The sequence below is a fragment of the Poecilia formosa genome, unplaced genomic scaffold, assembly GCF_000485575.1.
Source record: "Poecilia formosa unplaced genomic scaffold, Poecilia_formosa-5.1.2 Scaffold62, whole genome shotgun sequence".
NCBI classification, from domain to species: domain Eukaryota; kingdom Metazoa; phylum Chordata; class Actinopteri; order Cyprinodontiformes; family Poeciliidae; genus Poecilia; species Poecilia formosa.
The window spans coordinates 314,823-338,344 of NW_006800001.1; the positions used below are offsets into that span (position 1 = coordinate 314,823).

General features: G+C 37.7%; 1 protein-coding gene across 3 annotated transcripts in view; it reads right to left on the reverse strand.

Annotated features, from left to right (window-relative positions):
- LOC103139515 (histone deacetylase 7-like) overlaps positions 1-19,847 on the reverse strand; it is a 47,698-nt gene extending 27,851 nt beyond the window's left edge. Inside the window, exons 1-2 of one of the 3 annotated variants that reach the window (XM_007554176.2) lie at positions 19,458-19,847; positions 4,294-4,484 (exon numbers count right to left, since the gene is read on the reverse strand). The gene's annotated coding sequence lies outside the window, so the exon portion shown is untranslated. Of the gene's footprint in view, positions 1-4,293; positions 4,485-9,113; positions 9,566-19,457 lie in introns of those variants that run through there. The other 2 variants (XM_007554175.2, XM_016672571.1) reach the window with 2 other exon arrangements.
- Between the last annotated feature and the right edge of the window lie 3,675 nt (positions 19,848-23,522).

Here is a 23,522-nt window from a genome sequence, read left to right on the forward strand (position 1 = left end):
TAAGATTTCATCTGCATTCACCCTGAGGGATTAGAGGCACCCATGATTACTTCCTATCATATTACCAGTGTTCTTCACAACAATTAAAACTATTATATACACTTCTTTTTAACTCTGCTTTACAGTGATTAATATGTTTGTAGCGAACATTATTTAGGTGTAGTGTTAATTTACCAACTGTGCTTCACAAATACAATTACAGGATAAAATCTGGTGGGAATAAGAAGAAGTTTAAGTCGATAAGATCTGTATGTTTGCTTCTCTGTCTCTCTTTAAAGTGTTGTCGTGCTAAAAATAGCAGGAGGCAAACTTCTGGTTTCTGTAATAGCATATTCGTTTCACACGATCATCCTCTTTTTGTGGGCCGGTGCAGCAGCACACTAACACAAACACACATTCACGCACGTATAACAAACACACATGCTTAGACTTTACTGGCGTGCATGCACACCCATGCACAGACAGAGACTCACACAGAAACAGTGACTTCCTGTTTCTAAAGTTAGTCTGCACCATAACATCCTCTAGGTTCATTTAGGCAAGCAGAAGCTGCTATTTTCGTTGAATGGCTTCGCTGCAGCTCGAGAGATTCACAGATATTCTGTCAGCAGTAATTCTATTTATGCTGCAAATTAAATATTATGCTGACTTTGCTTTCTGACTAGACTAAACTTCAAGTTAAGTTAAAGTATATATGTACTTCACAATTTTTAGTCTCCATATGCTCAAGCATTTCACCCCCTGCAGTTGCGTATGCCGTGCACTGAGCTCCTCAATACTGGACCAGCTCCTGAGGTCCATAACATGACAGCTACTTCACCATGCTTGGCACCTTCTAGCGGGAGTACCCACCCCTCCTCCCTGCACCCACCCCTCTTACGTTTATAGGAATCCACAGCTGCTGGGCACATTCTGTCCCCCTGCTTCCGAGCAGCTGGAGTATCAATCTCCAAATGTGTTCATCCTCCTGTGTGCGTCCATCCTATGCACCCCGAGATATTAATAGCTTGCAGTTGTTTCTTTTGAGAGTACACAGCAGGCCTTTGTGTTTGCATAACCAGGGTCTGTTTGTGTGACAGTTGATGGTGCATTCACATGCATTAGTGCATCAGTGCTGGTGCAAGTGTATTAATAGTCACCATTTGTTCCTTTTGAAGGAGCACTGAGGCTCTTTGTGCAAGTTTCAGTGCATGCGAGCAAACCGATGTATTTTTAGCATCACCTGTTGACAAACACCAGCGTTATTGAGCGCAATTATGCATGCACATGTGTTTCAGAACAGTGAGTTTGCTGCTTCCCAACATATTAATAGCAACACACCACTTGTCTGGCAGGAGTGTGTGTTAGAGCTTTGAATATATTATTAGTATTACGAGAGCTAACAAATGCTTCTGTATTTGTCTTCTTGTTGAAGTGGCATTCAGAAACTTAAGTACAACTCCAAGTTACATGAAAAAGGAAACATGTTCATGACAGTGAAGTCTCTCATAAATAGATTGCATTGAATGATAATGCCTCTTTCGAGTAAAAACCATACAGTTTTTATGCCATGAACTTAAAAACATCCTAAGATTGTAGAGATTGGAGTTGTGTAACTAAAAGTTTATATTTTATTACTTAATCTAGATCTTCATATTTTTTGTGTGTTCAAGCAGCCTGTGGTCAAAGTGATTTGTAGATGTCATGGTGTGCATGTAGCCCAAACTCGATTTACTAATTAGGTGATGACTGAACACAACTGATTGTTCTGGATTTTATTTAAAGTACATCAGAGTACAGGAGGTTTAACAGAAACATGTCATGTACTTCCCAGATTATTTTTTTGGAAAACATTGTGAAAGCCACTTGAGCTCAAATGTTGGGAATATGCAGTAATGACATTCTTAAACTGAAGAGAAACACTTAAGATTCAGACAAGCAATTTAGAATATTTTTAGAATTACTGGGTTATTTTTTCATATATCTACCAAAATAATTAAGCATAATCCTTCAGAATTTATGTACAATAAAACATTGTATCTTACCACAGTAAATTTGAGGTTTGAGTTATTTAAAGTAACAAGTAATTCTACTGCTTTTTGAATAGCTGTTCAAATTCAGAGCCTTCTGGTAATGTTTCTGTAGCTGGTATAAAACTGATCACCACTGCTCTTCTTTTCTTCTCGAAAATGTTGGCACAAATTTTCCACAGTGCCACAACAATTTCTGAATACATACCTTAACATGACCTACGACAACAGAATGTTTCCCAAAATCAAGATATTTGTGAAAGTTCTCTTAATCCACCAGATTGCACATAATGTAATGTAATTTTATGTGACTTGTTAGTTTTTAGTAAGTATACGAGAGTGTAGTCAGAATAAGATGTGAGAGCTACGTTCTTCATATGATCAGGCCCCCAGTAATTATAGCATAGTCCTGTAAGCTTTGTATTGTCCCTGGGAACATCTGTCTTCAGAAACTGCAACAGGACACCTGCATGTTTCAACAAGGAGCTAAAGACAGTCTGCATCCACACTGAATACAATCATTCAGTTCAAGGAGAAAACATGTTGCCAGCATTTCCACGTTTACCAACTTTCAGGTGCCTCAAAAAAGCCAAACTAAATGTAGGACAAGTGAAATGAAAGTTCTCAGCCACACCTCAAAGACAAACCAGTTCATTGGGACAAAGTTAATACAATTTTTTTTCCTCGTAGCTTCAATAACAATGGTAAATCCACAACATACATTCCACCTGTTGGAAACCGGTTTGTATAGAACTAAAATTAACCTGGAAGTTCAGCAGGAACTGAAGCTCTACAGTTCATTTAGTCATTTGTTGAATTTATTTTTATGGTTTGATCAGTAATTTAATTTAAAAAGGAAATCTCTTTTATAGAGCCATTACATCTACTGAGAAATGTTTATTTCTGTGAATTTGCATTATAATGGCATACAGCTATTATAATGCTGTCAGAAAATAAAAAAAAATATGAGCCTTCTAAGAAATATGCCCATGTACTGCGTTATATGCACTTAATACTTGAATTGTTTTAATGATTGTATCATCGCAGTTTGTCATGGAGATGAACAGCCTGTAGCACTGTTGATGTTTTGGGGAAGCCCAATTTACTTTAATATCACCCTTCAGCTGTTCTACATTGTTGTCTCAGTTGTCTCTCATCTTGCACTGGACAATACTCCATAGACTGTAAACAGATTTTAGTTACAAAATGAAAAAATAATAAACTAAAGCTTGGAATGTATCCCTATGTGTTTAAATAAATTAACTTATCTATTACCTTCCAATTTCTCACAGTGCAATCCGCATTTAAAATTTTAGAAAATTATTTTAAATATGAGCAAAATCAATATGTTAGGTAGATCCAGGGCTCTATGGAAGGACACTAATAGTTTTCATTACAGCGGGTCAATGCTTCCATTCTGACCTGTAGCACTTCCATGCATGTTACTCTCTCCATCTCGTTACGTTCAACACTTCTGTAGAAGATAATAAAGCTGAAAATATCTCAAAAACAGGAAAACAAAAATAGTGTCCTAAATTTTAATCACACAGAGAGCTATATCTACAAAACATTCTATATAAAGTATGCTTTCTTTAAAGACTGCTTTTGAGCATACACTTGTTATGATGCCAATGACGTCTTAACTGCTCTTATTTAGCTCTGCTGATTTGCATTTCAACTCTTATAAGCAATTGGTATGAACTCCTCCTGCTGCAGTGGATTTTTAGCAACCTTCTGAGGACTACATATGCAATCAACGCAGTGCGCTGGTATCAAAGCTTTCATGATGTTGGACACAGTGGGCAGGCTGAGAATTGGTATGCAGAAGCAAAAACTCGTCCGACGAGATTCAAACACACAGGCCAACAAGTTGTTAAAATAACTTCATCTATTATAGGGGCTGAACAGTGTAATTATTATCGGAAGGTTATATAACATTGCTAGTTATGTCCAAGAGTGCAGTCATGAGAACGGCATCTTCTTCGAAGATATGTAGACAAAGTATGTGACACTGTGAATAAAATAACTGATGTTTTAACACCCCGGATGACACTGATTACTCATGATGCAGATTTGGGACAAAGTAAATAACAGTTTTTCTCAGTTTCACTTCGGTGCATTTCTCAGATCAGAATAGAAATTCTCAAAACTACTTATTCAAGCTTCAAATCCTTGTGTCACTTGTGCACATCAAGCAAGCTCTTTCTCATTTCTTTGAACAAGTTGCAAATGCCTTTGTACATCCATGCAAGTGATTGTGTACAATTCTCTGCTAAAAATTTACCTTTGCACAGACGTGTCTGGCAGACGCCCACTTTGAGTCTGCTTGGAATACGCGTGCACCTCTGTGGAGTGAAGTACACCCGAGTATGTGGGAGCCTTTAGACTTCTGTTCCTCAATCTGTCCTGAATTGGTAAGTTGCTCCCAGATGAATCCTGACTTTCTCCAACATAGGTATGTGTGAAGTCAATAGCCTAAGGGAAGAGGAAGAGAAGTGAGGCTGTGAAGGAGGCGTTAGGAGGCAAAACAGAGGAGAAGGCAGAAAAGGCCGTGGATATGTGTCAGTTTCCATGACTCCCAACATCATCAGGATATGGTTTGTGACCCACAACAAGATCATGATGGAGTTTATTTTAGTCTCATTTCATAACCCCACTGAAGATTTTTTTTCTCAGCCTGGATATGGAAAATATATATTTGCACACATTACTCTTCTGGGTGCCATGGATGCAGCACGTGATGACGCCACAACAGATGCCAGATATGTTTTTGATGTGGACAAGAATTGGTGGCCCAACAATCAGAAATTTCAGGAGGTGTAAGTAACCTTTATATTGACAAGATGACAATAAATTTGGTTTATCTGCTCAAAATGACACAAGGACTGTCATTACTATGGGACTGTTATGTTCATTGACAGAGATATTCATTGACAGAGACGAACTAAGGATTGTAAGAAACAGATTGGTTTTTGCAGGTAATCCATGGTATTTTCCTGTTTGTATAAATTGTTTTCAGAAATGCACTTACTGTTTCGCAAAGGATGTCGAGGATGATTCGAGAACTGTGCCAAAATGAGTCAGAAAAACTGTAATACTAATTGCACATCCCCCTTTCAAACACACTGTGTGAGCAGTATCATAGTAATATTACCATGAATTATTCAAGCTAGGCCCGGACTTAACCTGATGGGAGCTAGCAGTTTATTTCTTTCATGCAAAATATACTTAGAGACTGGTCATTTTTAACACTGACTTAATCTGATCAGTGGCCTCTACATCTCATCTTTACACGCCATCTTCCAACACTCTGTGAGTCTGATATTACCTAATGTTACGTGAAGGAATTCCTTAACACACCCACACAGAAACATTAGTGCACGTACTGTACCTTATTTTGTTTTTAACTCACCTGCCTTAGGGGTGATTTGACTAAGAACTCAGGTTCCCATGTTGACTTCTAATAATAGGTTTGGCAATAACTGTGAATCCCTATTACTGCACAAAAGGTAAAGTGATTATACACAGAGAAGGGCTTCTTTGTTTTAAATTCACCCTGAAGTCAGTAAGAATGAACTGACTACCTTCCAGTGCTAGCATTTGATAAAGTTACTGATCGTTAACTTCCACTCTTACCCTTTACTTTTTTCCCCTCTCTATCATGCTATCTTCTTATCAATTTCTGGTTTTCTCTTTCTCTCTTTCTCATTCTCGCTCTCTCTCACTCTCTCATACACACGCACATACACACACAGAAATAATAAACAGCAAAGTGATGGTCCCTTTGCTGTGTTGTTGAGAAGCAGACTGTATCAGTAGTCAGCTGAGTTGATCTTAAATCAGGAACAGGAAATGTGATCTGGGCCTCTGGTCGATCCAGAACACTATCCCTATTGTCAGAGCGCTGCTGTGGCTCACACGGGGAAAACATTGCTGACTTTTAAAGGTTATCTCTTCTGGGAAAAAGGTTGGCATTACCTCTTACAATTGTGGAGCATAATTATGTGTACTGGATAAAAAGTATAGTCTTAAGCATGTTGATTTAAAAAAAAACAACAGCAGACGGGTGTCCACTGCCAGTGAAAGTACCATGAAATTGTATTTTTTGCAAATTATACAACCTAAGAGTTGAATCACCAATGCTGAAAATAAATGACTTAACCTTGACGTGGAAGATCCCTTTTCAGTGTGACTAGTCATCCTTATAGAAAAGAGAAAAAACAGTCCTCAGACTAAAGAGCAAAAAAGAAAAAAAAAAATCTTTATCTGAACAGTGTTTGAGTAACACTGTCCAGCTACAGTTAAGGTAACTACATGAAATTGCAAATAGGCCAAAACAGATGTCCTTCTGTTTTGGCCTTTAACACCTATTTGGATGCATTGTGTTGAAATCTACAATAACCGGACTTCAGCTGTGGATGGTTTGTTATGAAGTCTCAATGCTTCTGAGTAGTTTTGACATCTAATCAAAACAGATCAGTGACTGCTTCTCCTTGGAATGCAGGAGACAGCTGCAGGTTGTTTAATTGAAAGTAACAACCATATTTTTGACTAGCGTATAAGTTGGCCTTTACACTACTCATGCTGATAAAAGGTTATAAGGTTATATTTTTTGCTTAAGAGACATGTTTTGACACATCACAATAGCCTGAACCTTTAGGACACGCATGCATTCACAATAATCAGATGTTTTGCTTACGCTTTGGCAAACAGTTTAGTGAACTCCCTAATGTCTTCTGTCTTGACCAATAAGATAGGCTCTGTTTGCAAAAGAAGGCCCCTGATCAAATTTGACAGATTAGCTATATGAAGCTCTGAATATATGCCACTTAGCTGCAAAACACAATGACACTTATTGAAATAAACGAATTTATTATAAAATTTAGGCCTTTTGATTCACCCCACTCTGTAAATCATCACACCAGTCCTTCGGTTTAGCTGTTAAATGTAAAGAAAATGTACCAAAGAAACATGACCATCCTGTCTGTTTAAAAATAACTCAAACCATATGAAATGAAACTCAGTTTCATACCTCAAGACAAGTCAAAAGGATGCTCACTGCACACAAACTTGTGATAAGAAAGATATAAATAGAACACCATAGTTACAACTAGTTAAGCTAAGATGTGGCCAGCTGCTGACACTAACTGTATAAAATGGCTAATTATGTTCACCACGGGCAGAACATTATTTCTTTATAAAGTTATCTTTAGAAAAAGAAACATAGGTAGATCACACAAATTGAGTTCAAAATATGTGATTTACAACACCGTGGTATAATATAAATGTGAATAGGGGTGCAGGTGGTCTTTATTCCTCTGGCATGGTGCTGATGAAACTAATGTAACTCTATCTCTGCTACAGCATTAAGACTATGACCTCATCTGTGCCGAGAGAGAGCTATCCTGGTCAAATGGGAAACTTACAATGTGTGTGTTTGGACTTGACTGTCCACAGGCAAAAGAAAAAACAAGAAAGCTTTCAAAGAGTTGGGACAGATGATTTCCTCTGATTATTGTGGGGCAGCACACCAAAACTAAAAAGCGCAGACGTTTCAGGAGTTTTAATATTGCTTTTTTCCACAAACAACAGGGTTAACTGGTTTCTAAATCTTTCGTGCTAGAAAGGACACACAAACCTTATATAATCTGTTTGTACCTCACAGTTTTCTCCCTTCCTACTAACATTTTGTACCAGTATACAAACCATGATATTTGTGCTCACTTAACCCACAACATATATGTGTTTTTCTTCTTACTTAATAACTTATGTAAATTATGAACCAAATTGTTCAAACCATTTGTATCTTATTTTCATCTGTGCTCTTGTTGCATGAAGTACTGCATCAGTAGGCTGTGACATGGAAACAATCAGCCTGAGGCACCACTGAATTGTGCTTCTATCGCTTTTATAGTGATCTGTAGCTAGTTTGCATGGTTCTGGTGTCTCAAATCTTTCTCATGACAATATCCAATAGGTTCTCTATTGCATGTTAGTCCAGGCATGCTTATCAATCACTTTAGCACAGTGATACCAGTGGTCATTAAACCAGGTACTGGTTTAACAAACGTTTCACAATGTGGACAGGTGGAAGGTCATGTTGGAAAATGAAATTAGCATCATCATGAAAATTGTCATTAGGGGGAAACAGCTACCTCTCTCTGAACTTAATGTAACACAGTAGTAGACAACATGGCTCCCTAAATCATGACTCAAAATCTTTGACCATGATTTGCAAATGAAATGAGCAACAATCCAATCATTTTCTCTTTACAGTGGGTAAAATGTTTCAGAGGTCATCCCTGGTTCTAGAAGGGATCAACAAGAGAAATATGCACATCCAAACTTCTTCCTTCCACTTAACTTTATATTATTACAATTGGATACAGCACCCTGAAACCTCAGTTTCTTAATCAATGACCTTTTGTGGTTCACACACCTGGAGGACCATGTCAGTGACAGTCTGTTGAGTAACCAGCTGTCTTACCCATGATTGATTGGGCTATAGCACAAAACATTGTTTTTTAAAAATGATTTTATAGGAATTATATAATACTTTCTGAGAAACTGTTAAACATAGCTATCAAATTATCAAAAATAAACACCTGTATTTAACAAACCTATATCTATGGCTTTCAATTCAAATAATGTCCTAAAAGAACTTTTCAGTGATATTCTGAAACACTGGTTGACTATGACTGAGGAAACAGTACTATTCAAAATTGCATCCTCTGATTGCGCTTACAATTACCATTAATGCACAATAGACACACTACATCACCATAAAAACTTCATAATCTATGTCAAATAGGAACAACTATTGGTAAGCCATTGTTAAAGTTAAGTCAGTTGTAACATACGCTACAAATGTAAAGCCTGTCTGTACATGTCCCCTTTAAAAGACAAACAAATAGTGCGAAATAACTCCAGCTGATTTAGAGCTCAGCTTACATTTAAATTCCCATTTCCCACTCTTCACTTGAAGCCGGTAATGTAGTTGACACGCTGATGACAGCAAAGCAGCCCACTTATAGTCGGCTTTTTTTTCACAGGAAGTCTTATAAAGTTGTTTACCGGGCATGTTAGCATGTAAACAATGCCTACCTTTTCAGGCTGTGAAGTTCAGAAGCGACACATGTTAAAATGTTAGGTCGACTCGAAGCCGGAGGAAATCAGACAGCAGCTGTAAACGTCGTCTGTGAATGTGTCCTTGTCATCCTCGACGACGTTGTTCTTAGTAAACTGGTCGTTATAGTAACAGTTAGCGGACGGTTTACTGTAATATCAGCAAAAGTGGTGTTCCAACCGCCAAAGCGCGCGCCGCTGTTACTGTAGGTTAGCCGCTGCAGCGCGAGGAGCTCCTGCCCTGAAATAGAAACAATTACTATCCACCGTCAGAGAATGCTGCTCTGCATTTATGTGCCTCTTCCTCACTCACTCTGACAGTATGTCGGCGGTGAAACTGCTCATAAACCCCGCTGGAAGTCTCACTTTCATCTGCGAGAGCTGCTGGTGTTAGGGCTCCATCTGCTGCTGAACTTATCTGGGTGAGGATGCTTGTCACGCGCGCGTGAGTAGGGGTGTGTTCACCTTTATCTTACATCTGGCTGAGAAGTGGATGCAATGAATCCTACCTAACAAGATATCCTAGCTCTAATTATAAATTGCTATTTATAGTACTGATATCTTTCCACCTGTGGAAATGTACAGCAAAACCTAAAACGCAGAGTGTATATATTCTATGTTGACGTATTACAGTTCCAAATAAAAAAATCGACAAATTAAAACTTTTTATGTAGTGTAATATGAAGTCACCTGTCCCTTAAGTGATTTTTTTTTTGTGTGTGTGCGATTAAACTAAACCTTTTTTTTTCCAGCCTACATTAAACTCGCCGCATTGATAGAATTAATCGGATACTGATGGATTGAATTGACAAAATATTGCGGGAAATTGTGTACTTTTCCAAGTTGCATAATATTTGTTGCACTCTATTGAAAAATATATTCATGTCAAACCACAATTTCAATGTATGCATTTCTGTTGTAACTGTCACCAGTAAGTACAATTTGTTATTATGAAAATATGATCTTGACGAATTTATTGTGTTGTGTTACAGTAACTTATAAAGAAAAAAAAACAATGAAGGGTTATATTCATAAATATTTAAACTCCAAAGAGCTGCTTTGAGTGAAAACAGATCTGTAAGTTTGTAGTCCTCATTGAAAACCAAATAGTAAATATTTGTAAACAAGGAAGATATTCAAAATGCATCTTATTATCTAAAAAAAAACAATCCCTTTTTGGATTCAGAAGACAATTTTAAAGTAGTTTGAGTCAATTCTGGAGTGGAGAAAGATGGCATTAAGAGAAGAGAGAGTAGGGATGTACTTAGAACAATGTCTGCAATGATTATAAGAAGAAAAATTAGATTATTAAACATTTAGAGACATTTGACACAGTGTGAAAAAACTAGATGTCTTCTATAAGTGAGAACACAGAGCAAATGTAAAGATAAAACAAATGTATTTACATTTGTTTTATCTTTACATATTACATACATATTACAACATATTGTAATAAATTAAAAAATAAAATAGTTGTCCAAATAAGATGAAGCATAAGATGAAGCACAAAAACACATATGTGTTACAGGCGTGAGCCAGTTTTGTAATTTATATTTGGTATAATAGTGCAAAACTACATATAAATTAATTAGGAACTTTGACCAAGTATTTTATTCACATTTTTTAAAATCTGGGGTGATACACTTGTAGCACTTTATTGTAAAAAAAAAAAAAAAAAAAAAAATAGCTCTAAAAATGAGATTGCTAACAAAACAGACTGTTGCTATTGCTGAGAATGGAAATCTAAAAGTTAACCTGCAAATTTAGCACTTAGTAGAGACGTATCATAAAACCCTGCCATCCTTTTTTTATCCAAAGAAAACATTTAGGTGTTCAAGTACAAAAAAAAAGCAACAAAGAGGATAAACCAATAATTAAACAAAAACATTCAGAACTTTTCTTGGCACTTTTGTCTGTTTTACTTGTAGCAAAATGGGTTTTTTTCAGTTTATTATCTGTTTAGTTATTTGCAAGTCCTGGCAAGTCCTGTTCAGTTTTCGCAATGAAAACATGAATGCTATAATTAGATATCACTGGTAGTCTTGCTAAATAAACAGGAAAACACATTTGCATGCACCTACTCAGTACTCAGTCACCTCCCAGCATGCAAAAATACCGGTTCTGGGAGTGAAAATCTGAAAATGAAACAGTGAGTCACTTGTGACAACCCACAGATCTTTACAAAAATAACTCTGACTTTCAATGATTGAAGTAAACCCAATTACTAACTTTAGACTTTGATTATTGAGCAAATTAAGTGTCTTAGTCTCTCAACTCACCATAACAACAGTAACACTTGGACAATACTTGGATTGTACTTATGCAAAACTGCTTTGAAATAAAAGGTGTTTTGTAACCCTGTTTAAATCTAACGTGTTATTATTATTATTATTATTATTATTATTATTATTATTATTATTATTATTAGCATGCATTCATTTAAACAGGAAGTCTCACTGATATCTGTAATCTCTTTTACAAGGAAATTTAGCAAAGTCTACAGCCACACGAATTAGGACTATGTAAAACAGCAACACATTGTCACTTATTATGATCAATAGATTTAAATACATAAAAAGACAAATTAACACGACAGAATAGGTGACTATGTGAAGGGATTGGGTTTTAGTTGGGGTATTAAAGTAAACACAAATACACGCCACACTTTGAAGATTTCTGTCGATTAAGAATTTGCACATTAAATACATTAAAATTTGTGGTTGTAATGCATGTTAACATGTTCAGCGTGGCAGCCCTTGTGTTTAGTAATGAAACCTATGGGAAATGGGGAAAACACTGTGGCACCAGATGGAATAACATTACAGAGAGTGATGAGAAGACAGCAACAAACTGCCCAAAAATGTAAATATGGCCATTAAAATAATTTGGTAAACCACAGGGGCCTATGTGAAATTAGTCAAGCCAAGAGGACAGCCTCAAATTCTAAACGATTCGTAAGATCCATCCAAGCTTTTTATTTGTCTTTTATCCTCCACTAACTTCAATAAATCGCATTTTAATTTGAAGATCTGACCATCATGTGAACCCTTTGGACAAGAAGGTTCTGTTTTCAATCACATGCGCTTATAAAGTCGGGCACGGACACTCGTCCAAGAAAATCTATTTCCACGCGGTTTTCCGTTCTCACATGTTCTCCTCCAAATTGAGATTTTATTAGGTCTCAAAGTCACCACCCTGCTTGTGGCCAAATCCAAACCGTGCCAAGTAAAGTCAGCATCTTCAGATCCACAAAGATAAGCCGATCTCTGTGAATGCCGCTTTTAAAAGCCAACAAAGTAGACATTTTTTTCATGTGACCCAAACTTGGTCCTGGCCTACTGAGGCAGTCAGTAAGGTTTTCATTGCTGCCGAGATAAAATGTTTACCTAAGGGGATAATTATGGTGGGATGGGTTAAAAAAAAAAAAGGAAAAAGAAGCTACCATCAACAACAGAGTATCTTTTCCCCTGTACTCTTGGCAGGCCATCTCACAGTCACAGGGCTGATTGTGGCCTGAACAATTTGAGATACGTTCAAGCAAATTGAATTTCATAACATTCCACTTTAAACTCCACATTCTTGACACAGTGCTTCTCCCAGCAGCAGATGCAGAGAGTGCCTGGAAACGATTGCCTCTGAAATTATGGCGCGCTTCCCCGAAATTAGACAATTCATCATCGTTACTTGGAAAATTAAACAGCACAACTAAAAATTAATGTGCTTATTTATTGTGATTTCATGAGCCATAACTAACATATTATTCATGTGAATCATGTCAAAACAAGACCATGCATTTACAACATAATTAGCAGCAATATCCAAAAATATTATGCATAATTATATTAAATGATTATCAGTCAGCGTGGAAGTGAGTCTGAAGGACTTATTAAGCGGGCTTGCAGTGCCTTAGGAAAATATTAACATCAAATATTTCAGATTACATTACAATCAATAGTGCATTTTGTTGTAAAAGCAACTGTGAAGTGGAAGAAAAATTATACTGAAAGCTGAAAAGTGTGGCATGCATTTGCAATAAGCCACAACACTAGAGATCCACACTTTGTTGTAATATCAGCAGGAGTATTTTGTTGTTTGCCATGTCCTTCGCATGGTTTGCAGCAAATTTCAGATTTATTTAAACAATGTGTTTTCTTCTTGTCGCTCTTCCGGTAAGCTTAGATTTGTGGAGCGCAGAACTGAAAGTTGTCCTGTCCACAGATTCTCCCACCTGAGCTGTGCATCTCTGCAGCTTTTCCAGAGTCGCCAGGGGCTTCTTGGCTGTTTCTCTGTCTATTGCTCTCTTTGTCTGACCTGATCAGTTTACTCGGATGATCGCGTCATGACGAATGTACAAAATTCATATTTCCATCCACCGGTAAAACACAACTATGAACAGATTTCCCCCTGTTCGCTCCATTTTACAGAAAAAAAAATGCTGTTTCTGCACATTGACTTTGTTTCTGCAATATCGCAACTGAAAAAATAATCAAGAAAAACCATTCATACTGAATCGAACAAAGCTTTCTTTGTGTTTCAGTTTGGCCTGTTAAATTCTTCCAGGTTTTAGAAACTTCTAATTTGCACATGGTCTAAATGTAGACAAAAGTTTTATAATTTAGAGGCACATTGACTCATGTTTAAATGACGTTTGATGTTCAAATCAAGTCTGTTCTTCAGTGGGTGAGCTGTATTTATTCATTACTGCCAGGGAAAATTGTTAGTCATGCTTTTTTTTTATAGAATTTTTAGATTTTCATCTGTACAAAAGTTTGAATCTATGCATCACTTTCCTTCAATTTATGAACTAATTTCCTTTGTAAATGACATTCGAGTTTGCGGCTGTGATGTGATCAAATATAAAAAGGACCCGGGATGTGTGTCATCTGGTATGTCATGATCAGATGTCAATGACAAATACCCTAGAAAAAGTTTAAATTAAGCGGCTTCAACACATACATCTCTTCACCTTGCACTGAATGAGAATTTAATTGGCAGGTTGTTGGGGGAAAAAAAAATATTTCGCTTGACTCTCAAAGCAGTTTGATTCCCTGAAAAATCTCCGAAAGCAGAGAAATGACAGATGTTCCCTAATGTGGGTAGATCTCCAAGGTGGAGGCTTGTGGCCAGTGGGGCTCGCTGCTCTTCCAGTCACAGGAAGCCGGTAGGAATGAGAAGAATGCAGGCAGGCAATACGGTGATGGAGGGAGCAGCAGTTGCAGGGCAGATTGCCAGAAAAACGAAAAACACTCAAGGAAACGATATGGTGAGAATGAAAATGATTAAAGAATGGGGGCAGAGGGCGGGGAAACATTTACCAAATTATATAAGACAATAAGATTCAAAATCAGGTAGACGAAAACTCTCACCTACATAAAGTGCATATGCTGAGTTTGGATGTCGTGGGTGGAAACGGCAAAACTCTACTTCTTGATAGCAGCTGTTCAGGGCGGATAACTCGCGTTATATCGGAGGGGTCAGTGAGTGAAATGACACAGCAGATCAGTGGGACGTGTGTGGAATGTGTGGAGTTATCAGTCGGACAGATTTCCTGGCAACCGGTGGAAGCCAGAGACCTATAAACAAGAATGTGCTTTTTTAGCGTCCAGGGGGTCATCCTATCGCGCAGACACTCATATGCACTCTGGAAAGTGGAAATAACATGGACATTTACAGCAGGAACAAACCTCGTGGAACTGAAAGGCTCTGATGTGTCTGTTTTTACTTTTTCCCTTCTCTGTTCTGATCGTTTTATTTTCAAGTTAAAAGGCTATTCCACTCAAATTGACCTAATTTAAAAAAAAAAAAAAACACTGGCAATTTTAGCAGCATCTTGAAGCATTTTAGGCTGATTTCTGTTGTTGAGATCATCGAGGCATTGTTGGTTGTCAGACACAGTATTAAGTAAACTTAGGGCTTGGTGAATCAACTCCTGGGGATATTCACTGACTTTAGCGACAGAACCCTTTGGGTCCTCTGGATGTCAGGGTGAAGTTTTGGTAAATTGGATTTGCTTCTTTCAAATTCTATCAGAACTTATTAGATTTGTGTCATGGGAAGCTTGAAATTGGGCAGCATGGCTCTGACTCTATTATATTCTTTGAGCTATTGGAAAGCCTTGTTTTTGTGAGCAGCTGCTGTTGTACTTTTGGTGACTTGGGTGGGAACTATAACGGTAAAGAATGTTTTGAATGTCAGTGCAGGCAAGGTTTCCCAGCAGGACCATCACGTTAAATGAGAGCTGTTTTAAGTCAAGTGGCAAGGTGAAGGTGACGGATTTAAAGGCAAAACAGTAGTCAGAAGACTGCAGACATGGGGTAATTATATGCAGTATTGACCCAACTGAATGAGCAAAGAAACAAACAGCACTGCTGGAGAAAGGAAGCCAAATAAATCATTTGAACACAGACTAATCTGAAACTTGGCAGATAGGAGTCAGGAAAAGAGGCAGACACGAAGGTCTGGCAGTGAGCAAAGGAAACCTGGCAGAATGTAAGCTGAGGAAACTAGAGCCATATAAACAACAGGTGAGTGGAAGTCAGTAAACAAAGGTCAGGCGTGCTAACAGCGAGGGTATAAAAGGGACTCAAGTAACTCGGAAAAAGTTCACAATGTAAAACAGGAAGCAACGAAAATCAAAATAAACTGAAGCAGGAAAATACTATCTGAACGCAGAGAAGCAGAAAACAAAAGGTATGATTGTAATAAGACTTGTAACAATAAGTAGCATATATTAACACACTTCAAAGAGGTTAAAGAGCGAACTTAAAGCAACTTATTTTACCTGCCAGATTTTCTAATTATTGTGTTGGTTATGTTTAAGTCACTGCCAATTCAAAAAAAAAAAAGCCCTGACATAACATTTCATTTTATTTTATTTTTTGTATCATTTTCTTATCATAAGCTAATTTTTGTCAAGTAACTTCACATCTCTGCTGGTCCAATAACAAAGTACATGTTAAGCTCCAAATACCTACAAAGATATGGTAGGTTACCTTAATAAACTTTCCTAAAGTGTGAGATAAAACATTTTTCAAGAAAGTACTTCTGTTCAGAATGTGAATGTTCAGATAACTCTGAAGGAATATTCTTTTTCTTAAAGCATATTCCTTAAGATGCTGTTATTATGGTGAAAATGGTGAGGTGAAATTAACTAGAAGAGCATTCTAGTTATTTTAGGGTTTATGTTGTGAAATTAGTTGAAGTTTAATAAAGAGACCAGTTTGAGAGAAATGCTACAGCTAACATGATCAAATTACTGTAAGCCGCTCTGTCCAGACTCTGTCCATGTCTCAGGCTCATATATTGCACATACTCCTTCACAGTAGATTATGCTCAGCAGTGACTGAGTTTTAAACTGTGGACAAATTTGCCAGATTACTTTCACCAAAGCTCAGATGAGATAGAAATTTCTCAATTCCCATGTCGAGCTTTAAGTCTTTGGAACATGAGTGCAAGTCATAAACCTCTAAAACAGGAGTCAAAGTTTTTAAATGCAAACTTCAAATAAGTCTTGAGTCTTAAAAGTAAAGTCACGAGTATATAAAGCTCAAATTCACTTCTGGACATATGACTTCAGAGCACAACTTGAAGTTAAGTGATTGGTTGTTAGAGTGCATTTACAAATCAATTCTTGAGTCTGTAAATGTGAGTAAAATCTTTAGGGTTTGAGTCAAATCCCAAATCTTTTAGAGTTCACATCAAGTCTGGATTCTTGAATTTTTAAGATGAATTGAGGTTCTGTTTGCAAAGTTTGTCCACATCACGTCTTCAGTCTTCACAGTTCAAGTTCATGTCAAGTCTTGAGTCTTCAAGAGGTAGTTCAGGTCTGAGACTGAAGTCTTTAGAAAGTCAGTCTATGATTTAGAATGCAAATCAAAGCGAAGTCACTGCTAGAGCCTCTGAATGCAAACTTAAGTCAAGTGAAGTGAAGTATAGAGCAGTTAGAAATTGAGTCTTTTGAGCGGCATTTCAAGTCACTTTAGTAATGCTTGAAAGCATCAATTAACACATCTGTTTGTGGAACTGTGACTCACATCAAAGTCTCAGACATCTCTGTCAGAAAACACAGGAAGTTTTCATTTTCACTGTGGGATAAAACTTACGGCACAGAAATAGTTAAAAACCGAAAGACCCTTGCCTTGCCTAAACGCATGAAGCAGAAATGTTTATTTCTTTCTTTCATCACAAGAACTCTGCATGGTTAAAAAGAAAAAGAAAAAAGAAAGACCCAAACAAACCAAGAAATCTAGAGTATGTTTAGGTAGGTCTCACTAAGCTCAGCGTAGCAGCTGCATGCTGACTTTGAACCTCGAAAGGTGCTGGAGGTTGTGAATAGCAGTGGGAGACCTCTTCAGGCTTTCTGCTCCTGGCACTAAAGCAAAGATTAACCACAGAGAGGAGTGATAGAGCTTAAAGCGCCCGCCTGGTTTCTCTGGAAAGTGACTGTGATGTTGGAAAGTGCTGCTGCTTTACGACGCCTTCACACTCCAGTGACAGCACGTGTGGAAAAAGTATACGAAGCGCATGAGCACAGAACAATGTGTGCAGATATGAAAGGTTTAAGATGTGGTATTTAATACATCAGCGGCGCAAAAGTCTCAACAGTGTGAGATTTCACTCAGGCTGCTATAAATGTAGCATTCACGTTAGGGATGGTGAAATATCCTCGTATCCATCAGGGGTCAAAGTGAAGGGAAAAGTAAAGGAAATCAAATATCTTTCTACATGCTTCAATGCTTTAATCCACATCATACTGATGACCAAGTTATTGAAACCAAAGATTTACAAGTTACAACCTGATAAAATGTCATTTTTTTAGAGGGTCTTTTATATTATGACTTTCCTTAAGTGTTTACATTGTGGTGTGTTTTCAGCCTCTTTTGTCATGTTGTATCTCCTGTTACCCCTAAATAAAATCCAGTAATGTAATGTTGAACAGTTTTGGCTGTGTGGATGGTGGAACTTTGGTCTGAGAATGAAAAAAAGCACGAGTTGCATTTAGCAGTCAAACAAACATGAGCTCCGGTGAGTTGTCTTACTGACAGAAATACAAAACCCTCGAGGTTGTAATGTTTCCCATTCAGTTTGCCTGCCCGGACTGATCTTAAATTTTCCCTGACTTCCCTGAAAATGGTTCAAACTTTTATGAAGTGGGATCTCCTAAAAGCTGCAACTATCAATTACTTATATTACCAGCTAAAATGGCAGAAATGCCAAAGATAAAATCTGCAAATATTTTTTCTTCATACAACCCCAGTAAAAACAGAAAATGTACGACCGCACAAAACAGCACGTTTTACGAGTTTCAAAATATGTCAAAGCATAAACTTCCCAAACTAAACAAAACATGCTATTATTACTAGTCCCTGATTTTTGAACACAGAACATAAGTTTGATTTATGGGCTATGAAACCTCATAAACTTGCCTAAAATTAGAGCAACATAGGAGAACAAAAATAAAGCCAAAAAAAAAAGAAAGTTTGATGTAATGGGACAAATTGTTGGCAGCAGAGGTTTTGAGCAGGAACCTTTATGTAGCGTGCAGACAAACAAGGAAGAGGAGATGAAGAGCAAAACGTAACGTACAGCAAACCCACTTTTATGGTGTTTTTTTTTTATTATTACGTACCCTTGGACAAAATGCATTTAATATTTGAGAAACCAGTGCTTAATAAGTGTCAGCTGATGCATTTAAAATACAACTCGAGAGGTCAACACTGTCAACACAACTTCTTCCCACTTCATCTCTACCTCACTCCCTATCTAACCCCTTGTTTCAGTATAGACTCAAGTTTTGTTCCTTGTTTTCCTTGACTCTGTTAATACTTTTTGTGGACATACTTGCTCTTCAGGGTGAGTGTTTCTGCTTCCAATTTTCTACTCTTACCCATCCTGGGAAAACAGCACTTACAAAATCCAAAGAAATGAACCCAGAAAAAAAGAGAAGCATGTGTGTCTATTACTCACCGCAATCTTTGCTTCTCTTTTTTCTTTCTTTCTTTCCCCACTTAGCATATCTGTGTAATTTCTATGGCATTTGCATTAGCCGCAAAACTGAGTCCAGAGTAAACCAGCGCTTCTCCCAAGATGAACAGAACCATAGCTGACTGCTTCCCAGGAGGATAAGTGAAGATGAGTCTTAAAACAACAATCTCACCAGCAATACAAAATCTGAAAAGACAAAACAAAAACTGCCCATATTTGTGAAATCTTCACAAAACACACTGCGCCCACTGAAACTCTGCTTGGCTTTCACACTGTGTGCACCTTTCCGTCCTTCAGCAAATAAAAACATTAGATTGAGAACTGAAATCAAAATCCTACCGGTTCAGGGAGAGTTTCCTCTGTTGTCCCACAGCAGTCCAGTCAGTCAGAGAGGCAGCAGCAGGACGTCCTGGTGTGCGCTTGGGGAGAAGATATGTCTGCTTTGACAGGGGAGTGGTGCTGCAGAGCTGGAGCCCGGCCGTGCACCGACAAAAGGAGTCACACAGACAAGCTGCTTGACACTACGAGCGCCCTCTAACTTTTCAGTGTCTTGTACTTTCAACTCATTTGCTCTCTCTCTCTCTCTCTCTCTCTTTCTCTCTCTCTGTCCCTCTCTCTCTCTTTCTCAAGCACACATGTTCATCCCCCTTTATTTTCTCTTTCACAGAGGACACTCTGCCCTATCATCCGCCCGTCAAACTTTCTGCCGGTGCTCTCCTTGCGGTGGACGCTCTGTGAAAGGGAGAGAGGGAGGGAGGCGGGTTACAGGGCTGGGATGACTGTGTGTGCGTGCCGCAGAGAAAGAGAGCGCGACTGGCTGTGCAGTCACTTGTGTGTCTGCTGAAAGACAATTGCAGGAAGTGTTGTTTCAGGATGAACAAAGTACAGAAGACATGCAAAAAACACGCATCGAGATAAAAAGGGTTTGATTAAGTACTTCAACAATATTTAGTGCTTCGATTTATTGGATTTAAATGGTTGAAAGTATAGAAATGCAAAACTTTTATTGACGTATCTTATTATTCTGACACTTCATCAAAATTTACATTAGTTTTTTTTTTTCTTTTTGGTGACAGACGTCTTTATTTTTCCAGTTTTTCGACTTCAATTAACAAAACGTCACATTTCATTGTGCTTGCGATGCACATTTTCTTCATATTGCTAATCAGACTCCGTCAAGAGATTTCAAAAGCATATATGAGAAAGCAGGGCTACACAGTGGCGCAATTGGTAGCCCTGCTGCCTGGTGTGTTCTACATTTATGGTTTTTCTCTGTGCATAATTGGTCTCTCTAAATTGTTCTTAAGTGTTGCAATGTTGCCCTGCAACCCTAACCCTGATTTTAAGTGATGGACTAAATGAAAGCGTCACATAGTTGAGAAGTAAGATTCCAGAGATAATTGTGGACAATTTTAAAAACTTTCTTTAAAAGAAAGAGTACTTACCAAGACTCGGGCATACCTGCCCGGAAAATCAGACAAGCATTTTCAGAGAAGCAGCCAAGAAGCCTAAGTAAGAAGCTGGAAAAGCTACAGAATGGCCTAATAAAAGTCCAGACTTAAATATAAAGCTTAAAAATGTATATTTGTAGACACTCTCCATCAAATCTCACTGAACTTTAAGCTTATTACCAAAGAACAACATGGAACATTTACATCTCTGTTACACTAAGTGGGCAAAGATGTACCCCAAAATGTTTGCAGCTTTAAGCATGTTGGTCTTTATTGAGGCTGAATATAAATGTTATACTACAATTTTCATAATTTCTATTAGTTAAAGAAAGAAATCAATCATTTCCTCCCACTCCGAAGGCATGGTCTGCTTTATGTTTTCTCTTCTCACAAAATCCCAATAAGATTTATTGAACTTTGTGGTTTTAGTGAGACGAAATAGGAAAAAGTTCAAGGGGTTTTAATACTTTTCCAAGGCCCTGTAGACCTTGGATTGAAAAAAAAAAAAAAAAAGGAAATCACATGGTCCTGTTACTTCTGTGTAAACACACAAACGGAGCATTGAGTTTGATTACTTACACGAGGCAACCCCAACAATCACATTTCAGCTTGAGTAGAAGTCAGGAAGCCGGTCATTAAGGAGAAAACAGTCCCACTGTGCCACAAATTTTGACCTGTTAAAGTTTCAGTCTGATTCCATCCCTGCAAAAAGATGTTAAGAGTGGCAGGTTTCTCATGTAGGACTGATTTTTAATTTGAGGGATGAATGTTGGAGCAAGAGATTTTCTGCTTGGACTTCACATCTTCTCTCAGTAAAATTGAGATTTCAATAAAACTGGGATTTAATTTGCACAAAGGACTTTAAGTTTATCATGCAACTTTGTTAACTAGTGATTTAGTGAGCCTCTACCCCCTGGCAAAATATAATTGAAAAATACAAAGCCTATCATGTCTCCTTTCATCTGAGCAATGCTAAAATGTGACTAAAATTTTCAAGGGTTAATTAAACTGAATTTTTGTCTCCCTTTTCATGCTGGTGTAGCTAAAAACATTTTTGTGAGGCTTAAAATGTAAAGAACTAAAGTGGATTTAGTGAACCACCAAATCCTGTCATGTTTTGCAGAGTGGTTATGTGTTAGGATGAATTCAACACTCTGCTACAGACTCAGAATGCTGTGCACTGTTTGGCATTACAACACCGTCTCATTTGTTAATGACTATATTATCATGAAATTACAATACTCTATACACAGTCCATACTTTTCGGGTTAAATATTTTCTAGTTGAGGTAAATCAGAAAATAGATCAGATTACCTGGCTGCTCCTGGAGCCACTTTGAGCATTTGGAAGGTCGAGGTGAGTCAATCTTCAGCAAACAGAGCAATTCCATAGAGTAATAGTCACTGTGGCATTTGACAGGCTCTTGTATGTATTGTGTAGTGGCGTGAACATATATGGTTCTGGGAATTAAGTTTAATGGGAAAATATGTTGCGTGTGCTACTTTATCAGAAGCACAGAAATGTGATTCTGGGATGGGCAGTCATGGTTCTACGTGCTACGAAACAATTTCTAAATTAAGAAGTGATTACTATTTTGAATAGATCAGATATAGTAGACATAATAAATGTATTTTGGAAAGTAGGCATAGCTGGATAAACTCAGAATATTAGGTGGAACCAAAAGGCTCTTAATGATACATTCCTTGGCATCTGTGGAATATGCATCGATAGTTTGTCGAGGTTTTCTCAACTGAGTAATGTCCAAGTTGTTACGTAGTTATTCTAGACGAGGCGCCTGCTACAACTCAGACTGATTAGCTGATTGTGACTTTTCTACAAAGTTACAGTAATGTGACATCTTACTTCTAGATAAAAGGGTAGCAACTACATAAAATTTAACTTAAAAAAAAATCTAAACTCTCCCTTATAAGTTAAATTTTGTAGGAAGCATGGAGTTTTAAAATATAATTTACAAGGTGTCTTTCTGGGCCAAATAACTTCATGACTTACATGAAGTGGGTCTAAAAACGGTCAATCAGTGTCTAACCATATTTCTGTGAATATGCAACATGTCCAGAATGTTCTCGCAACTTTCGCCGCAACTATTCATTCAGATTTACCTCAAGACTAAACTAAACCAATCCAGAACCCTCACTTTTATTGCTAGGGCCATATAAATGTGACCCTGCTGATGTGCTTAGGGTCATTGTCTTGTTGTATAACCCAATTGTGCAAGATCTTAACATCATGCAATGCTGGCCTGACATTCACCTTCAGGATGTTCTGGTGCTGAGTTCATGGCTCCATCAGTTACAGAAAGTCGTCCAGATCCTGAAGCAGTCAAACATCACGCTATCGTCTCTGACTGTTTGTGTGGCGTTCCCTTTCTAAAATACGGAGTTAGTCTTCAGGTTAGACTGTGTTAGTTTATCTCAGGTTCCACTTTTTTCTTGCCAGCCAGCAGAATATTTTTTCAAAAGAGTTGAGGATCGTCTTCGTGTTTTCTGGGAAATGTGAGATGGGCCGCTGTGTTCTTTACAGTCAGCAGGGGTTTTTGCCTTGTAACTCCTCTAGGAAATATGTTTGCCCAACCTCTTCTTTATTGTTGAATCATAAACACCGACCCTGGCTGAGGTAATTGATCGTTGATACACTCTTGCAATTATTTTGGTAGGCTGGTCACTCTTGGGAGGGTTTATGTTTTGTCCCCGTTTTTTCACTTTGTGAATAATGACTTCAGGTTGCTGCAGCCCCAAAGTCTTAGAAATGGCTTTACAAAACTTTTCATACTCTTAAATGTCACTGACTTTGTTTCTTAGCTTACTACTTTTGAGATCATTCAACCTGCCTCATGTTGCTTCACAGGTTCTGTTTATGGGATTTTTTTAAAATTTTTTTATTTTTTTGCAAGCCTGGCAGAATTCAAGCTTAGGTGTGGCTTTGTTAAAATTAA